General features: G+C 27.9%; 1 protein-coding gene across 8 annotated transcripts in view; it reads left to right on the top strand.

The window, feature by feature from the left end:
• Positions 1-18809, top strand: part of LOC126735974 (homeotic protein antennapedia-like) — a 419235-nt gene that overhangs the window by 247218 nt on the left and 153208 nt on the right. Inside the window, exon 2 of one of the 8 annotated variants that reach the window (XM_050440103.1) lies at positions 3338-3829. The exons of the other annotated variants lie outside the window; for them this stretch is intronic. The gene's annotated coding sequence lies outside the window, so the exon portion shown is untranslated. The remainder of the gene's footprint in view (positions 1-3337; positions 3830-18809) is intronic. 8 annotated transcript variants of the gene reach the window in all.

The following is an 18809-nucleotide window of genomic DNA, read 5'->3' as shown; positions in this document are numbered from 1 at the left end:
ATTTAAACAATAAAATAAATTTTTGTTATTATTTTGCCGGAAAATATAATTAAAAAAAGACTAAAAATACTCATAAATATTTTTTATGAAGGAAAAAAATTTAATTATTTGCCTTAAATAGGGTATTTTTGCATTCGACGTATTTTATGTGATAAACTTTATAATAATATAAAGGATATAAGTTTATATTATTATAGCATGTAGTACTAATTCAAATTCAACAATTTAAATATAAAGTGCATGTTGGATATTTAAATATTTTTGTCTTCTTTTATTTCATTTTGGCTATTTATAGATATACAAGAATTTAAATCATCTAATTATAATTTTTATTTTGAAACTTTCTATTAAAAGGTATCTTATGTTTGTATAAAAAGGTATTTTTTTTATATTTTTGTAGTCTAAATCTTGACCACTAATATTTTTAAAAAGCTTTCAGCAGCAGGCCTTTTTCATGGTACTTTTAATAACTTTTTTAATATTTTTAAATAAATTATTTTATCGAATAGTCACTGAATTTCAATTACAAGTACATCTATTATATCAATTTTTTTGAATTTTATTCTTATAATTTTTAGATTTATTTCAAAAAACAATTGAATTTGCAAAAGTGCATGTTACAAAAGTAACCAAAATATCTGAATGTCTTAATATTATGGCATAAGACAAGCTAGTATTATTTTTGTAAAATTTGTTTCATATTATTTTGCCTATGTATAAATATACAAAAAAATTAAAGCATTTAAATACAAATTTCATATAAAACTTTATATAGGGGAGTTTTGCTGGTATTTTTGTAATATAATTCTTGACCACTGATATTTAAATGTTCTCTTTTATATAATTAGACAGAACTTTTTTTTAGTCCTTTTAAAGACTTTTATAATATTTTCAAATAAATAATTTAATTCAGTAATTATTGAATTTCGATTGAAGTACATGAGTTGTATAGCAAAATTTTTGTTAATATGTTATATGTATAATTTTGTAGTATTTATACGAATATATTTTACTATGCTTCAAAGTATAAATTTTTAATAAAAATTTAACGTCGAATTTACTTTCTTATTTAATTTTTGTCGCTTATTCCAAACAACAATAAAATTTGCAAAAATGCATGTTGTAACCAAAATATCTGTAACCAAAATTTCTGAATGTCTAAATATTATGACATACAAGACAAGTTTGTATAATTTTTATAAATTGGTTTATTTGATTGTGAATTATAATAAACTGCTTTATTACCTAAACTAAACATTTACATATATATTATAATCCCTAATTTTAAATATGTTTCCTATAATAGTAAGCATTCTTTTTTATCTTTTAAATAAGACAAAAAAATTAATAAGTAATTATTACATTAATAAAATATTAAGTTTGTGTTTTATGACAAAAAATTTTTTTTTGCTATTTAAGTAATCCTGCTTTACTGAAACACTTGAGTTTTATATTTTAAGCTTTTTGTAAAACTTTTATTAAATCTCTTTAAATTAAAGAAATAAGTTACCAAACTTTTCCTTTATTTTCGCATAAAATTAATTTAAATTATTTTTTAAAAGCTTAATTCTTGCAAGTTAAGTATTATTGTACTATAATTAACAGCATTTATTAACTTTTATTTTAACATTTTTTAATTTTCTCAGTAATCAGGTTCTCTATTGAAATTTTTTCTTATAAAATACATACCTAAAATGCAATAAAATTTTATTATGTGAATTTAATTTTTAATCCTTTATAACAATTCATATGTTATAATTACGTGTATCATAATAATTAAACTTATAGTAAGAACTGTAACTGTTAAGTCAGTTTTAAGTTTTGCTATTTCAAAACTACTTATTTAGTAAAGTTACTTATTTTTTATTATACTTAATTTTAATATTTCTTTGCATATTTTAACTTTTAACCAGTTTTAGGAGCGGTAATTTTTTATTGTTATTTTGAATAAGAAAGAAATTACTGGAACAAATAACATTTAAATGCTACTTAAATAATTAAATATTTAAACTAATTTTCGATTAAAAGAAACTCTAATTTTTAAAATAATTTGAAATAATATTTAAGTGCTAAAGTTACTGCTTATTTTTTTTTTAATTTAAAAAGTTACATACCTTCCTTCAATTTTTATAGTACAGTTCAATTTTTAATATATTTATTTTTTAACTAAAATTTCGTTTTTTCGCCATTTTTCAGTATTGTACTAGTTTTGATAATAATTGTTAAGCAATTTTATTTATAATTCTGTCCAAATTATTTTTTTTACTGTTAATTGCTTTTTAAACTTTTAGTCCATTGATTTTCTCGGTATATTACGCCTGATTTAATTTCACTTAAAGTAAATAATCTCTTTTGATAATTCCGTATCCTTCCTTTTAATTAAAGTCTTTTTTCTTTTTATAAATAGTAATTCTTCCGCTCTTTATCACAAATTTGTGAATGCTTGATCAATTGTAGAAACTAAAATTCTAATATACTGTTAATGTGATTTTTCAATGTCCAAAATCTTTTTACTATAAATACCTTTATTACAACTACTAAGTTTATTTTTTGATATATTTTGCGTATCTTTTGTTTTAACTAAATTTATCTTTTCCACATTATTAGTTATTATTAGACCTTTTTTTCACAATTTTGAGATTGTTTGATCATTTCTTGATACTATGATTCCGATATATTGTGAATGACTTACCTTTCAATGTATATTTAAAAAAAATATATTATTTATTGTCTTTTCGCTATTTATATTTGTAATTTAAAGAAGTTCAATGGTCCAAGGTAATAATGCGTGAATTATTAAAACAAATATTTTAAATTCTATATTTTAGTCGTTTCCTCCTTAAACATTTTTTGCCTTATAATATTTAAACTTTAATTTTGAATCGGTAAATGAGGTAACATTTGTATTTTTGCAATCATATTTGAAATATTCCCATAATATAATTAAAATAATTTATGCTAATTTTTTTAAGCCATTCTTTTTAGTACATCAGTTAATTGATTCTATCATTTCTTGCACATTCTTTTCAATAATCTTTTCTTGTTTCTTTCTTGCATTTGCATTTATTAACTTTTATTTTTAATTGTGTAATACGTTCTTATAAATACATACAATATACTCCTTTACTTTATTACCTTTATTCAATAGCCTAAATATTAATAACGTCGCTTTTAAATGTCTAAAAGATTTTACTTGTATTATTTATTTTTTTAAAAAAAGGTATGTGAGTTACTCCCTTTATGAAAAAAAAAATATTTCTTCAGATTTTTCACTCTAAAGACAACTGTTCAAACTAAAAAAAAATTACTAAACTTTCTCTTTTTTTCTCAAATTTAGCTTTGCGCGTACCAATATAAATCAACAAAAAGACAGACGACAAAAATCAAATTTGTCATTCACATCACCGCGTCTCCGATACGATCAATGAGAGACGTAGAAAAACTGGTCCAGCCTCAAACCGATATAAAGATGTCAAATTCGATATTCAGCAGGTAGGACGTGATAAGAAAAGAAACCTGGCGAATTAAATTACCTTTTAGGAACAACCGTTAATTCCTTACCAGTAAAAAGATCGATAGTTTTTTTCATGTTGTCGTCTTCCTGCAACCGAGACAATTCTAATGAGCGTAGAACGGCGTTTCGACAGTGTTCCGGTGATAATTTTTTCTTATAATGTGCGAACTTAAAATGGAAATCGTTTAGATGTGACCGTGTCGGGCTTTTTGAATGTTGCTGCAATTTCTTAAAATTTATGGACACGTCTTGTTCGTGTACGTAAAAATGCGTCGAAGGAAGCATCAGTTGGACTGAAAAAGGTATAATTTTTAGGTAAGTTAAAAAAATGATTAATCTAAAAGCCAAAAATGTCAAATGGAATAGTTTACGCGAAGCATAAAGGGAAACAATTTGCAAAATGCAACGTTCTATATTTTGTCAGACAATGGCCGACCGTTTATCAATCCAAAATATTTAATTAAAACATGCGGACAACGGATTCATAAAGATTTATGCATTTCAGAGGCGACGACTATGAAAATTGATTTAATTAAAATTTCGCGCCCGCGCCCCGCATTCACCATAAATTTTATTCAGATTTCTTTTGATAAATCAATACCTTTTTTGAGCATTTAGATTTATACGGTATTACAGTTTTTGTGTTACACAGCAGGCTCGTCTATTGGAGATTGTTTAAGTAAAATATTACGGTATCGTCAAACGGATAAATCAACATATTTAGTTTTGTCTATGTCTTTTCATTTATCTGAACAACTGTATAAAAACAAGATAAAACTTAACAATAATAATTTTTTTTAAGGGTTTTAATTTTAAATATATTAAGCATATACAGATCAATTTTAAAATAAGAATTGAAAAACCGACGATAAAGTTATTGAAGGTGTGATTTTAAGTTAAGGACAACTAAATAATTTTTAGGTTTTATAATAAGTTCAGTAGGTTCATATTTAGCTTTCCAGGATTTTCCAAACTTTTGCGATTTATAAAATATTTTTTTTAAATTTTATTAATTTAGTTAGTAAAAGTAATTTTGTCTAAATTTAAAAATTACTTTAAATAATTATAAGTTAAAAAAAGAAGAACTTTTACCTTCAAAAATTATTTAATAAAAAACTGTTATAATACCAAAAAAATGCAAAATTATTTTCACTTAGTAGTTCAATAGTTTATGTGCGTAGTTCAAGAATGCAAAACTCTACCAAAGTCTTATGTTTAATTATATATAATTATGTTTAATTTTTAATTAGTATAAATTTATAGCCAGTTAATTTATTTTTTATAAGTTAATAATTTGATGTTAACTTAAAAAAATTTTTTGGCATTTCATATAAGCTTTAAGAGTTTGCGTGGCTGTTTCTTCAATATATATATTAAATTATTTCGTTTTAATAAAAAGCAATAAATTTTTAAAATTAAAATAAATGTTTGATTAAATAACTCATTACTAATTATTAATGAAAAAAACCTTTTTGTTTTAAATTTGTAATACATTAGTAAAAGTTTTTTCTGTATTCTACTGATTTAAATAACTTGACACCTATACTCAAAATACACAGAATAAATATAATCTTACAAGAATTTCGAAAATTTTGTAAATTTTAATTCAAAATTTTTTTTGTAATTTGATGTAAAAAAAATATGACCGGCTTTTAACATCGAGTTTATTCATAACAATAAGGTGAAAAATTTTGAATGTTAATTAAAAAATCGTCTAATATAAACAAAAGAAAAAAAGTAAGACATTTTTGCCTTTCAAAACTTAACTGGAACAGGGTTTTTTAAACCTACTAATATAAAAACAATCTTTAACTTTAAAGAAAAGATTTAAAAAATTATATTAAATTTCAAGTTAATATAAATTTATAGTAAGTGAGAAACCTACAAAACTTTGTAGTATGCTTTTAACTTTTAATAATTTTTATTTCTTAGTATTGCTTGGGTGTTTAGTTTTTCATTTTTCATGTTTCTATTTTTAATGCTAAAACGTATAAAAAATTAAAGTTGTAAAATTTATTACAATAAAGTTGACATTGCCAATCTCTTTAAATATTAAAATGTATTTAGGATATTTTATAGTTAAAGGCAAAATCTAAAATAAATATAAAATTAAATGTTATATATTTTTTTTAACATTTCTTAAAAAGTGTACTATAAGAGTGCTGATCAATTTAAAGGTTATGAATAGAAAAAAAAAATTTGGTTTAATTTATAAACATCAATATTTCCAGAACAAGCCTGTATGTGAAAAAGTATTAGTAATTAAATGGTAAGCTGGAAACTTGCCCTATATTGAGCACCAATGATTTACAGTGAAATAACTTATTAATTTTTAATTAAATGTCATTTAAATTACTTCAACGTTATAAAAATTTACTGCTAATGTAGAAAGATGTTATGCAGTGTAACTTAATAACTTAAAGAAAATAAATTACAAAAGAATCAAGTATATTTCCTTTTGTTCTCTTTCCTAGAGTGTATTCTCTATTCTAAAATTTGCAGCTTTTATCATACAGTACGAATTTTGATATTGAAAATAATTTATTTTCTAAAATATCAGCATTAGCTAAAGTAATATTCAATTCTTTTTAAAATGATTGCTGGACTCGGAGCTAATTTTTAAGCCATTTATAGTAAGTAACACAATTTATACTAGTATTTTTATATAAAATATATTTTTTATTACTTCATCAGGGCGAATTTAAAATTTTGGAATTAAGTCCACATATTTAAAATGAACATGTAAACAGAAAACTGTTAGGTACAGGGTTTTTCCCCATATATTGCCCTACTACTACCTTCCCCTACAGGGGTAATGCGAAATGTTAAAAAAAAAAATTAAATAGGGTTTTACTTTAAATTTTTGAATCCGATGTCAAATTTTTTTTTTCGTTTAGAAACGTCAAATTTTGACAGATGATCAGTTTTTTCTTATAGAACACCCTGTATATGACTTCATAGAAGAAAAGAGCCGAATTTTCTGATTTCAAATATATATAGTTTAACTATGTTTTATAAAACCGTTTCGGAAATATCGGGCTCCAAACTTTAAAAAAATAATATATTGAAGATCTTGGTAAGCGCTGCATTGTTATTGTTTGGCGTTTCTTTTAAGATAAATAAATTGAGTAAAAACAATAAAAACAGAAAATTTATTATTACAAGAGGTGTCAGGTCTGGACTGTTTGGTGGCTAACGAATTGGCCCAGTTCGTCCAATCCACAGGTTATATCTTTCATTTAAAAATCTCAAAACAGGTAACACATTATGCGGTGAGGCACCATTTGATGCCAAACTATTTGCTCGTATTGCCTTATGGGTAGGTCTTCAAGTTTAGCTTTAGCTTGAAACTTAATTTCCCTTGTTATTCGGGGGTTTGCTCTTGACCAAAAGCGAACATTTTTTCGATTGTAAATGCCCGCGGTTGTAAAGGTGCATTCGTCGGTCCACAAAATTTTTTAAAAAAAGTTATTATATTCTTTTAGCACTAGCATCTCTTGACAAAATTCCACCAATTTGACCAATTTGAGGGAGACAAAGGCCCGAACATGATAGCGTAGCTCTAATAAATGTATTCAAAAATTAGTAAAAACTTACCTACCTTCGAAATATAACAAAATATGTAATTCTTTTTCTGGATCGACAACTGTCCGACTTTTTCTTCGTAGAGTTTTCCTGATGCAAAATGCTCGTTCTATATTTTGAAACTTATTTTTTGCCGGAATGGCACGTAAAGGAAAGGTTCGACGATATTCCTCTCTGGCGGCATTTGCGTTATTATTATTTTTATAAAATATACGGACGATGTCACATTTTTCTTCATCAGTGTACGGCATTTTTTCATCATTTCATCATTTATGGGTCAACCAACAAGAAATGACAATGTCACCTAAATGGTTTTTTTTTTAATAAATGTCAAACAATAACAATGCAGCGCCTACCAAGATCTTCAATATATTATTTTTTTAAAGTTTGGAGCCCGATATTTCCGAAACGGTTTAATAAAACATAGTTAAACTATATGATATCAGAAGATTTGACTCTTTTTAACTATGAAGTTATATACAGGGTGCTCCATAAGAAAAACTGATCATCTATCAAATTTTGACGTTTCTAAACGAACAAAAAAAATATTTGACATCGGATTCAAAAATTTAAAGTAGAACTTCAAAATACGAGCATACTAACAAAAAGAAAACATATCAAATCATAGTATTACAACACAGTTATTAAGCCAACAAATTTTCACAAAGCATAAGATGTATCTGATTAATAGTTAAATTATAACAATCAATATAAGAATGCTTTTTTAATAAACTCATACAACGATGGATATGGTCGTTCCACAGAATGTTCTGTGAAAAGGAACATTGAAAGTGGCTTAATATCTAAGCTTCTAATATGGAATATTAAGTGTTAAATAACTTAAAAGAAAGAGATGGTCAATACTACCATGTACAAGTTTAAAGATGAATATCGAACCACAGACTTCCATACAACTGGCTAGTGGCATTAGAGCCAGATGAGTCGCAATAAATTCGTAGTCATGATGAACGATGGCAATTTGAATAAGCAATGGCAATATTGATATGAATTTTGTGATAATGGCATTATAACATACAACAATATTCTAAGACTATTTTGATTAGGGAACAAAAATGATATAATTATGATTTCTAATAATAAAACTTGGCAACTTGGAAGCGCTTATGGCATCCTATTCAACCTTTCCAACATTATTACTATGCTCTACAAAAGAAGAAACATATTTAATAGGATGGTTATTTATTGTAGATTTGGTACCGATTCAATTCAATTTGCAAGTGAAGCTGATGTAACAACATTTATTTATATTTGGATCACGTCTATCAGAGACATGCTGCAAAAGCTTCCGATCACTAACACTGTACACCATTTTCTACAATTTTAGGTCATTAACACACACAAGTCAAACATTTGCTATTTCTGAAACAAGTCGAAATGTCATTGATAAAATAATGAAAAGTAAAGGAGATATATTTATACCCTAAGGAACACTTGAGGTGACTGTAATTAGATCAGAGCTACTTATCCTGACTCTCTGAATACGCCCCTCAAATAAATTTTTAAACCAATTAACTAAGTATGAAAACTCGATCGAATGCTTCAGAAAAGTCAATATAAATGTCTTTATTCGTCATCTATCTGTTTACCTTCTTTCATTAGGAGCAAAAGATCAGATTGATAAGATGATAAATTTATTGCAGTGCATCTTCTATGGGACAAAAAACCTCTACAGAGCCAGCTGATTAAAGGTTCTTTGTAGTAGTTTTAATTTTGCTCTTTTGGCTATTTTTAAATACTGGTAAAATAATAATTTGCTCATTGTAATGGAAAAGTAGAAGTCCGTATAGAGCTATTAAAGAGTATAAATAAGGATAGTAGAATACCATTAGGACCTGTGGCAAGTTTATCACGCAATTAAACTATATTTTCATAAACATCAGTGACAGACAAATCAATAACATTAAAATAAACAAATTGGAGAAAGGGCTATTGTCATTATCATCACTATTAGTATAAACAATTTTAAAATACTGCCCAGCGGAGTTTGCTATGTCTTGACCAGAGAAAGCAGATTGTGTCTCTATAATAAAAAAAGAGTTCGGCAAATTATAACTGGAATGTTGTCATCTACAAACTTTCAAAAGGTTCTTGAATTATTTTTTACTGCATCATCAATGCTTTTGATATATTATAACAAAGTTTTGAAAGATGATTAACCGCCATTTTTTTTATTTAACTTTTTCAGAATTGGTAAAAAAAGGTATCCATTATAAAAATTAAATATTATATTTTAATAACATTTTATATTCATACCATTATATATTTTTTTTAATATTTTTGTGAAATTAAATATTGACTTATGTTTTACTTTTCTCGGGTCCGTTAAGTTATTTTGCAACAATAAAACAGTTTGGTTTTCCAGAAAATATAAAATTGACTTAAAATAATCAATCTTTAATAGCATGACACATATTTTTCTAAATTGCTGTGAAATATTAATAATTATTTTAAATTGTATTTACGAATATGGCATATCGGAAATGTTAAAACTATATAAGAGTTTACGAAAAAATAGGAATAAAGTGAGAATTAAACAACTATAACTTACCTATATCATAAGGATTTTTAAACAAACAATGCTAAAACTTCACTAATATACAAAATAACAAACAAACTGTATTCACTTTCCAAATGTTACAAGCAAAACTAAATCTATATGCACGACAAAAAAACAGGATTTTCAAGAAGAGGGATCGCCCCAATCTGCATAATATACACCTTAACATTTAAATGCCCGCTTTATCTCAGCTTCGGTGCTCGAAAGTCGACTCCAAAGTGAAAGTTTCCAAAAACGGTTGTCTACGCAAATTTTGATTTATTGCATAACTTTCGAAGTTTTAGAGAAGCCGCCTCAATATCCTTCCTATTTTTCGAAAATATTTCTTTGTTTGCTACACTTTCTCTTTTTCGCCTTTTTATTGGCCCTATTATGGAATAGCGATGTTTTGTTCGGAGGATCTTGGGACTTTATAAAATAACATTGTATTTTTTATAGCTTTCTGTTAATTTAAAAAAGGTGCTGAGAATATACCCTATAAAATAAAACACTGAAATTTGTTAAATATTTTGCCGTTATATACAGAGATATAGTCCAACCCCTTACTAAAACGGGGCTTCGACCATCAGCAAGAAGGGTTGATTGTAATTCAGAATGAACGAGATTTATGGCCGTGTATCGATAAAGAAACATAATCACAGGCCACACTTTATGTTTAATCGATAATCTATTGGCTGGCCCCCCTTATTTCCATTGTGTACCGTTTTATTTATGTAGATTCGATCATAGACGTGGAACAAATTTGGTAGATCAGTCAGTTAAATCTCTATAAATTAAATACGATGGCATATTATAATATGGAATATTTTATAATGTAGTATTTATGGTATTGTGGACAAATATAATAGATTATTTTTTCATTATTATTATTTTTAGTATAACTGTGAGCCTTTCAAGAAAATAAATTAAAAAAATTTAAATATACTATCTCTTGTTCTGTTCCCTAGAGTATTATAGCTAGTGGTTAAAGGTTCTAATCCAGTTGCCTAGAAAAAAAATTAATTGTTTTTTATTTGGTATAAAAATATATTCTATTTAAACATTCTTATTGAACATTATAATTCTAAAATATATTTTAAAGATACTTAATTAAAAAAAGATCATAATAATCTAGATACTTGGCACTACTAAAACTAAATTGATTTTTATGATAAAAAAATTTTATTACAAAAAATTATAAGTTAGCTTCATCATCTCATGAGTTTATGGGGACTTCTTCCATGGTCCTAAGATTCTTATAAAATTGGTGGTAAGCAGGCAGGAATACGCAGAGAATTGTACAGTGCCAGCAGGCTTTTACGTTTCTTTTTTCTAAAAATAAAATGATTTTTATAAAGCTGTTTAACATAAGGATTTTTTAATCTGTTGGCATTTGTTGAAATATTTTTTTTAATTAGAATAAATTAAAATTCTGGATTAAACAGTTTCTTTTTACAAATAGTTCTACACAGTTGCTCTAGTTTTATTTTTGTTTTAATTTTTAATAACCCTAAAGGAAAATTTTTTAAAATTTAAGAATTGATTAAAGTTTAGTTTTACAACTTTTTCACTTTTGCTGTCCGTAGAGCTACATATCAATGATCAGGTGTAAAAACCTTAATTTTACTGCTTAGTTTCAATACCAGAATGTACACTATCGCATTGCTTTTCAGAAAAATTTGCATTGCTTTTGTTTTGTTCAGATTCCACGAATTTTTGGTTTACGATATCTACGGATAATTCTGTAAGTACTTCAAGAAACATTGCAGCATTGATGATGTTTCTGTTTTTTCCGTATCCGAATAAAATGTTATTTCTTTTACAACAGGATTCAGATTTAGCAAGACATGCCATAAGCAAGCTCGAATAATCCTTCTGATCCTACAAACTCGTGCCACATTTAAGATGCTTTGGAGGTTGCCAAGTTGAAGGTCTAACTTTGAGCATAATATAACTTACCAACATTAAGTGACGGTGTCAAAAGAATTTCTTTATTATTCATTATAAAATAAGCAAAGGTATTATTTACTTTGAATTTTTTTCAGATTTTTGTTTTCTTATATATATATAATAATTTTTTTTTTATGATAATTTTTTTTGTTCTCCCAAACAATTTAATTTTATACAGAAGTCGCACTGATTTTTCTTTGGACGATGAAATCCAAGAATAAATTTATAACTAAAAATATTTCTATAAAATCCTAGTTTTTCAGGCACAATATTTTAATTTGACAAAAAATGTCTCATATAAACGTTTTTTAGACAGATTGGATGTCAGTTGTATTATTTATGCAGTATTCTGCGATAGTGCGACTAAATTACTGTAATAGACTTAACATGTTCTCTTATGATTCACGCTCTCAAGCCTTTTTTAAGTAGAAGTTTTTTTACCCCGCAAATCTGACTTAATTGTGCTTATATAAGATAGCTCATTAAATGCAGTTCTAACTGTTCGACTGGAAATACCAAGCATGGAACGAAAAAATTTTTGACAGGCTTGACGTGCATCGCATGTTAAAGAATGTCTTAAGTCGTCATTTTTTTTACTATAAAGGTATTTTTTTTGTAATAGATAAAACGTATTTTATAATAAAATGCCATATAAGTTCTTAAGAATAAAGCTGAAGAAAGTTTGAGGAAATTTTGTAAAAAATTGTTGATAATGACGACACGCAATATTTTCAAATATTTTAGTTGGTTTTAGTTTACATTTTTGTGTGTTCCTTTTAATCTTAATTTTTCATGCTGCATCTAAATCACCTTTGCTTCCTAAATTAATATTTTGTTAAACATGTTCGTTTTCTATCAGCATCTATATTACGATTTATTTATCTTATTTCTTTGGTTCGTTCTGGTTCAGATTCTGAAGACTTTTTAAATTCATTGCTGGATTTTTTCATGTTCAACATCGCTTTTAGCGTCAACTTTTATGCCAAAAGCTAATTGTGACTCTACTCCCATGATATCCTCATCAAGTAAATTTTGGTCTTAAAAGGAAAATCCAGTTGTTAGGCACATTTTAAAACTAATATTCAATAATAAAACTGATTTATTAGTTTTGTACTTGGATAGGTATTTAGTAGCGCAATACTTACATACTTAAACAAGGTTCCTTTAGAACCGGAATAAAGGATTTATCATAAGTCTGCTTACGACTGCATTGCGTGATGTTTAGTTAAAATATTAAATCAGAATTATCTATTATAAGAGCTGACAGAGATGTTATTTTTATCATATTTTATAGTATCGTTAATTTGGTTTGTAATAAATCAACGCTAGAAGCCATTTTTGTTATAAGTCTTTGCACCTCGTAAGTGAATTTAAATTGGGTTAATAAAAAATACACAAATGTCAAACTCATGTCATTAAAAAAAAATAACACCACTCTTTTATAATTTATTTATTGTTATAATGTAAGTACCCCTACCCGGTAATAGCACAGAAGTTAAATTAATAAAAATTAAGCCACTTGTATCATTGGAGCGGAAATTTTTCTCTTTGTCTTTATGCTTTCGTGCTACTAATAGCAAAGTATATAGATTTCAACAATTGTTAGACTGTGCTAATAGTGTTTAATTAATAATTTACTTCTTGAAATTATTTTTTTTTAAATCCACAAAAAGTAAAGATATTATTGAAAAAAGAGTATAGCGAAATCAATTGTATTATCATAGTGAGGAGTCCTAAGCCACTTGACACTTTTTACCAAGGACTATTAAAATTTGTGGCTTATATTAAATGTGGTATTATTATTTATATTTATTGACAAATAAGAAATTTAAACATTTCGAAGTATGTTTATTCACGACTAGCACGGCGATATATCCGTTATTTTAATTAGTAGCTTTTACCATACATTATTAATTTTAATACTAAAACCAAATTTTTTTATTAAAAACCGAACAATGCGCCAAACGAAATTTTATACTTTCCGAAATTAAAACTTTAAAAATTAATGCTGGACTTGGGGCTGATTTTTAAGCCATTTCTCAAATTAATCAAATTTTATTTCCAAAGGGACGACCCAAGCATTAGCGCTGATTGTTTCACAGCGGAAAAATTTATGACCTCCGGGTGGGAGCAAGAAGTTTTGTATTTATTTGGCGACGGAAAGGGAGAACAACGCTTCGGTCCAGATATATCTAGAGCAAGTTAACCCGCAAAATAGCGTGATGCATCTCAAAAAAGTTTTGCCGGGACGACGGGAACACCGCACAAATAAGAGAATGGGAGAAATCGAGAAAATAAAGTTACAAATCATCGGGGTGATATGTGTGTTATGACTTCGGTATAGGACAGGTAACAGTAATCAACGTAGATTTTTCTTGGTGTGATATCTCTTGATAGTATTATCTTAATCTATGGTTTGAACCAAGATATATTAAGCAAGAGCATAAGTTAGGGCATTCTTGATATTCCAGGCTTACGCTTCCAAGCGTTTCTCTCAAATGAATTTGCCTATGCCAGAAGAATTATTAGTTTAATACTCAAGTCTCTAATTAATTTGACTAGAACAGCTAATCTCAAGTCATCTTTACGTCCAAATAGTTATATCGCGGGCTTACTGCAAAAGGTGACCAAGTCAAATATACCTTTTAAAGTTATTGATGTAAACCTTCGCATAATGACCATTTATATAACTTAAATGGCATTTCTTATTACAGGAGAAATGTTCAAGTCGACTTATTAATTTTTTATACTTTCTTTCAGTGTTTTTTAGTAGTTACGGTGCAGTTTTGAACAGTGCTATTTGTTTTGGTGATATTTTTATACATTGCATCCCAAAATTTGTCAAAATTCCCCAAATCTAAATTCATTTAGGATTAAGTGATGGGTTTTTTTGCAAAAACGCTCAGATTTTTCTATTTTTATTTACAGGATTTAAGTTTGTATATACAGGCGTACTTTTAAAAAAATGTCGACTATTAACTTAATTTTTTAAAATAAAAGCACCTTTTTTTTATTTAATTTTTGAATATCGCGTAAAATTCTCCACGTTTGTAGATGTTTTATGCATCATATCCTATACCTAAAGTGAACAGTTATCGAAGAAAATATCATGTAATTCATTCATAATTCATGTAACAAATAAAAAAAGAATAAAAATTAAATTTAATGTTTAAAATGGCTGCCATTAACAGCTTGACAATATCTAATACCATTAATAAAGTAACATTTAGATTATTTGGTCTATTAAAAAAATACCTTCAAGGTTTTCTTACAAAAAAAAGTCCGTTGGTATTAAGTCAGGCGACCTAGGAGGCCACTCCATGGGTCCTCTCCTTCTTATCCAACGATTGAGAAAAGTTTTATCCAAAAATGTACGCACACTAGCAGCATGCGTAAAAGCACCATCTTCCTGGAAAATGTTTTCTTTGTGAGAATAGTCTGGGTTCAATGGATTTGGAAATCAAACTAGCAATGCTAGAAATAATTCAAATTAGAAAAAAACTATACGGTTGTCCCGTTAAAGTCTGTTCAAAGAAAAATGGTCCTATTACTCTTCCGCGTCTAGGTTTTAATGGTACTGGTTGTTCATCTTCATCATCCAATGCGAATTTTCTGTTGCCCACTATTAACAATTTTGTCTGTTTACACAACCATTTAAACAGAACGTGGCTTTGCTGTCGAAAAATCATATTTGTTACAAAATTATTATTTAGATTGCACATGTTTTGCAAGCATTCACAAGACTCATTTCGCCTATCAAAATCGTCATTAAATAACTCTTGCACTGGAATAACTTTATAAGGGTGATATTTGTGCTTTTCAACTATGGGGTGAATTTATTACACCGTGTGTAAATTAACCCTAATCTGCGATAGAGGAGTACATGGATTTCCTTTCAGAGAACGCAGAAGGTCAAGTTGTTCATTTTCATTTCAAGCAGGAAGACCAGATTTCAGCAGATCTCTAAAATGTCCTAATTCTCTAAATTTAGCCTCTATTCTACTCACCACCTTTTGCCATATCGGAGGATGATCAAGATGGATTACGTCAAATACACAATGCTCTAATATATGAAGAAGAACCTGAAAATGTATTTGACAGTAGTGATGAATATGTTCCGATGAAGAAATTCCAGATGGTAATAAGCCTTTATTAAAAAGGACTGACCATTGGAAAAAATCTGATCCTGAAAAGGGAAGCGGAATAAAATTAAAAATCAAAGAAAGCGTGCTTGCCATATCGTACTAACTATAAAATACATAAAACAAAGGTTCCAAAGTATGTAGACTGTAGCAAACGTTAATTTAATTGTACTCAAATTTATACAAAAACGACAAATAGAAGTCTTACCGGTACAGGTGTCTAGCCATAAATATCATTTAAAGATGAACGGAGATACCATTCCAGTATGTACAAACTTTTTTTTAACTCTATGCATTAGTCACGGTTTAGTGAATCAGGCTCTAAAAAGTGTTAATGAAAATAGATTGTTTAATTTACCTGATGAAAAAAGCAAAAGGACACCAATGAATAAAACTCCAGATGAACTTATTAAAACGTTTAAAACTCGCATTAAAATAGGTTACATTTACCCCAATTTATCTATTAGTAAGATGTCTGAACTATACAGAGAACAATATCTGGAAAATTTGGAAAAACATGTTTTGGAAATAACATATCGGCGAGTATTCTGTACTAAATACAATATCGCATGCTTCACTCCCAAAAAAGATTAATGCTAAATCTTTTTGAAATTTAAAAACCACACTATTGTTGAAGATGTTTACAAGAAACATTTACCACGAAGGCATCAAAAAAATAGTTAAAAAAATCATGATAAAATTAGAGCAGCTGAAGATGCCACCTTTCTTTGCTTCATCTTTCTTAGTGCCACCTTTACAGATTTACAGAGCCTTCTTTGAATACCTTCATCTGGTGTATCGCAAATGTATTACTCACTTAAATATGCCTACAATTTCACAACTTGTGAAGCAGCACCATCGAATAACGCATTTTGCTATGGATGGATGAAGATTAACGGTTAGAAAGGCAGCTCAGAAATCGGAACAAGATTATTTTATCGGATTCCGAATATTCCGGAAAATATAAATGAAATCAGCCTTTACCTGTACCAAACCAACCGAAACTAGTATATATCTGCTTGATTCCTCTATGTTTTCTAAAATACTCAGGTACAACAACACAACTTTTTAGAGATGACTTTTCCTATAAGAAGGCGGTTTCTTTGCAGAATACGATAGAAACAGCTAAGAAAAATATCGCATGTTATACAATAAAGATAGTTGGACATTTTTCGATTTATTCGCTTCAGAGAATTACTCCTTACCATGTAAAGAAAAAGTTCTTTTTAAGCACAACATTAATAATACACTGATCCAAATTTCCGAACTTTAAGAGTTTATGCTAGAGGCAGACCGACTGATATTTCTAAAGTAGATTCTGACTAGTGCCTAATTTGTTTTTTGACCAAGGGCATTGTAGAGTTTTTTTGGGTAAAAAAAATGGCCAAATATTTTTTTTTTAAATATGTCAAAATACCATACATTTCAGTTAACTTAGTGAATTATTTTTGGACTTGGTCACTTTTAGCAGTAAACCTGCGATATATCTTAACGCTTGATGAAAATTGCTTTTCTGCATTATTGATAGAGTTTATATTTTTTAGTATTTTTAGAATACCAACAAAATAAATGAAGGACATTAGAAATATCTGCTTGAAAACCTGCCATTTGACATTTTATTTGAGATCTATTTACACTAGACATCTATATCCAGCGCGCTTATTTTTAAAACGAATTCCCTACCGAGAGGAAATAGAAATGGAACGTCCGAAGGGAAGTTTGCAAACATACGAACCGATTGTCGCCGCGCATCTCCCATAAATTACTTCCGCATTGGCTGGGGACGAAGCATTGTTTAATAAAATAATCGCTTTATAAAATTATCGAAATGTCGTAAATCAACCCTCGTTGTTTTGTCGGCCTCCGAGAGCAGATGCGTTCATATCGCACGTGTGATTGGCCCGAATCGAACGCGACAGGCCATCGTTGAATCGAAGCGACCGTAAAAATATCGAAATATCAGTAACGGGTATTGCAAATGAATCGATTTTGATTTACGGTGACACCGCAATGACAGCTTTTGTTGCAATATCTGGAATGGCGATAATTTTAATGAAATTACGGTTTCATTTTCGATGCCATTCAATTGTTCTCTACCTAGCAAAAAATAAATAAAACCGTAGTACTAGTTTCGATTAATATTTACTGTCCACACTCACTTCACAAAAAAAATCCAAATATTGTGTGAGACAAAAAAACAATACACAAAATACATTTTAAAGAAAAAATAAAACAATACATTGTCAGAAATAAGAGTTTTCTACAATAATATAAGAAAAGTAACATTTATTACTATTTAGGATACTATTATTGAAATGGAAAAGCATACTTTTAATTTCAAACAAACTGCAGTTGAATATATCACATTGATCCTGAACCAAATTAAAAATGCTACACACTCATTGTGCATTGGGGAGAATTTTCAAATATCCAATTCCATGTAGTCGGCATAGTAAAAATTTTTAGAATTTTTAGATCATAAGAGGGACACATGAAGATTTAAATACTGCGATCAAAAAAAAGTAAATGAATTTTATAATTCAAAAGTTTAAATAAAAATTGTAAAACACCAGATTTTTGCCTCTTCTCAAGGCTACAGAAGAAAAACTTTTTAATTTTTAAAAACAGTTTAAAATATTAAAGGTTTGTGCGTTCCTAATGACAAATTTAGCATTAGGTAACTCTGAATTAAAATATCCTAGACATAGTTGCGCTGTACAGAAAGTGCGCTATCGAACTTCACCTCTAAGTCTCTAAATTCCGTTGCTCTTGGCACAGTCTTATTTTCTATAGTATAGTCATGAGTTATTACATTTTTCTTCAGAGAATAAGAAATAACTTGGGCAGCATTAAGAGGCAGATTGTTATTTTTCAAATATGTATTAAGGAGTGGAGTATTATTTAGCAATTCGATGCAATCTAAAATACTTTTGATGTCACAATACTAAGCACATCGAAAGACTAGAATCAATAGAGACTAAAAAAGAATAACTTTGTTTGAGTTCAACAAGTTCTTAGGGGTAAGGAGATGTTTTGTTTGCAGAAATATTTACCGATTCTT

Source organism: Anthonomus grandis, chromosome 5, assembly GCF_022605725.1.
Source record: "Anthonomus grandis grandis chromosome 5, icAntGran1.3, whole genome shotgun sequence".
NCBI lineage: Eukaryota > Metazoa > Arthropoda > Insecta > Coleoptera > Curculionidae > Anthonomus > Anthonomus grandis.
This window is presented reverse-complemented; position numbering and strand designations above follow the sequence as displayed.